Below are 3,074 nucleotides of genomic sequence, written 5' to 3'. Positions count from 1 at the left end.
TGAAGCACCCTGTTCTACTGCAACCACGATACCTACGCTAAATAGACATTTTATGAATCTGAAGTTGTTCCTCCGACTCCCCTTGATGCTGAAATGTAGATCCATTAATGATGTAGAAATACTTAGGTCAAAACTAACATAAGTTTGACTCTGCAATCTTAATGTCGCTGATGGACTCCTCCACTTGGCGCGATGCCATAGTAAATAACGTCTAATGATCTGCAAAACTAACCTTCACAGCTCGTACAACACAAATCACAAGATACTCCAGTACCACCAACTATCCCCAATCAACACCTACCTCGTGACCTTGTCATAATCGCGATGACTAGTCAACCAATTAAACCTTCCCAAGATCTCACTCATCAACCAGATGTTGAAAATCGATGCGCCTTTATTTGAACAATTGAATAGTATCTCAATACCTCTGTATCTCCAGTCTAGACAATGCGTTGAGACAATGTCTGAGCATCCCTGATTCCTTCGTAGACCATCTGTAGCATCACAGACCACTGGCGCATAGCAGACGCTGAGAGCGTAATATTATCCACGAGCGAATGTAAAGGGACATAAGTCATATACTTTGAGCTGAATCAAGATCGCACGATAAGGAATGAAAGAAGGGGAATTTTCTAACAGTTCTGTAGCCTCTCCAAGATAAGTACAGACGTCTCTGTACCGATCCGCAAGACTCTGCTAAACCTGCTTGTGACTCGTGGCACCTATGAACCTAGGGCTCTGATACCAACTTGTCACGACCCAAAAATCCCTCCGAAGGAGTCGTGATGACAACTAGTCACTAAACTAGGTAAGCCTAACATTTATAGAGATAACACTTATATTTGCTAAATTTAAATTAAATAAACCTTAATAAATTACAATTCCCAAAAATCGATGGTAAAAGTCATAATCCTTTCTAAGAGCAGCTATACAAAATACATACATCACTATTCTGAAACAAGAGGAACATATGGAAATAAGTACAAATGAAGGTGACTCCGAGGCCTGCGAACGCTGCAGCAGGTTTACCTTGAGTCTCCACCGCAACGAAATGAACAGCTACTATTGATCAAATACCTTGATCTGTACACAAAAATGTACAGAAGTGTAGTATGAGCACACCATAGCAGTGCCTAAGTATCAACCTAGAAATGATACAGTAATATCAACAGTAGGGAAAGAACAAACTACAATCAGTAGAAACAATAAAGAGAAACACGGATGGAACGAAAGATAACCAAATAAATTAACACAAACATAGCTAGAATACAGACAAGTAAAAATGTACTCAAATAAGGAAGGCGATGTCAGCTCAATAAATCATATCATTTCTGATGCACAATTCCAGCCATCTCAAACTCGAAGTCTCATATCATAACCTTAATTACCAAGCTTTTAGCACACCCGACACCTTGTGCAAACATATTTCTATCTCTCTTTACATAACAACGCTCTCATGTTACTAAATACATAGGGTCCATAATTAGCGCAATTAAGATGTTCAAGGAGTCTTATTTACATAACATAAAGTAGAGTACTACTTCTAAGCTAATTAGGAACTCAACAAGAAAAGATGAAATTATTTTTGAATAAAGAAAGTACCATTTTCAATTAAAATATGACATCGAAAGAATTATTACCTTTATCATGGGATTTAAGAAATTAACTTAGTTGAAATTTCTTTTTAAGTAAAATACAACCTCAAACGGATTAAGGGAATTAATTGGGTAACTAATTGAATTAAAAATGAAACAATTATTGAAACTTGAAGTATTGAAATATATATATAAATATATATATACGACTAAGTATTGGAAACTCTATGGGGTTCCATCATAAGAGTCACAGCAGTAAAGAAATCTGAACAATTAAAACATTTGAATTGATAACTACAAAGAAACACAACAAACAGAAAGTGCACGACATCACCCTTCGTACTTTATGACTCTTCCTCACAATATGCATAAATAGAAATGTGCACAACATCACCCTTAGTGCTTTATACTCTTCCTCACAATATCATGCACGGCATCACCCTTCGTGCTTATACTTTCAATAATGTGGCACGACATCACCCTTCGTGCTTTTACACTCTTCCTCACAATATGCATAAACAGAAATGTGCAAGACATCACCTTTCGTGCTTTATACTCTTCCTCACAATATCATGCACGGCATCACCCTTCGTGCTTTACACTCTTCCTTACCTAAAAATAGAAACAATAACATCCCGGCAAGGGAATCAACAATAGAAATAATAACATCCCGACAAGGGAATCAACAATAGAAACAATAACATCCCGGCAAGGGAATCAACAATAGAAACAATAACATCCCGGCAAGTGAATTAACAATAAAAACAACAACATCCCGACAAGGGAATCATCAATAGAAACAATAACATCCTGGCAAGGGAATAAACAATAACCAATCTTGTTTCAACAGTTAGCTTCGCAATATAGATCTCAACTCGAGTCAATATACAACAATGATCAATTACCAAGAGAATTTCATAAGTCCTGTTCAACATGAATAATCGTCAATTTAAGCTTGAATAGTACCTAATAAGGATTACGGAAGAATCAAGAAGCACAATAACTTTAATAAAACAACAAGACACAATAAGCACGTGATAACTAAACCGGTACCCACAACAATTGGACATATAACATATTTGCATGAAGTCATAGAGAAATTCACAATCAAGAAGTATCAAAACAATAAGGAAGGCAATCACTTCAATTAAGGTAATTAATGGTCAAGTAACAAGTAGGAATTAGATGAGGGCTAACAAAATCGTATGGAGCATATAGAGGTAAATTAAGCAATTAGGAAACTCAATCATAACTGAACACTTTCCACATAATGAACATAAGGACCTAAGAACCCTAAAGGCAAATTTCCCACAAGTAAGTTCGAGTACACACTTGTCACCTCGCGTGCACGGACTACAATTAGAATAGAAGACTCAAATCCTAAGAGGAAGTCCCCCACACAAGGTTAGGCAAGATACTTACCTCAAAGACGACAAATCGATACTCTAAAATGCATTTCTCGGGTGAAAAGACCTCCGA

This window comes from Nicotiana tabacum, chromosome 21, assembly GCF_000715075.1.
Source record: "Nicotiana tabacum cultivar K326 chromosome 21, ASM71507v2, whole genome shotgun sequence".
Lineage (NCBI taxonomy): Eukaryota > Viridiplantae > Streptophyta > Magnoliopsida > Solanales > Solanaceae > Nicotiana > Nicotiana tabacum.
The sequence above is the reverse complement of the archived record's forward strand: the minus strand, read 5'-3'. Positions refer to the sequence as shown.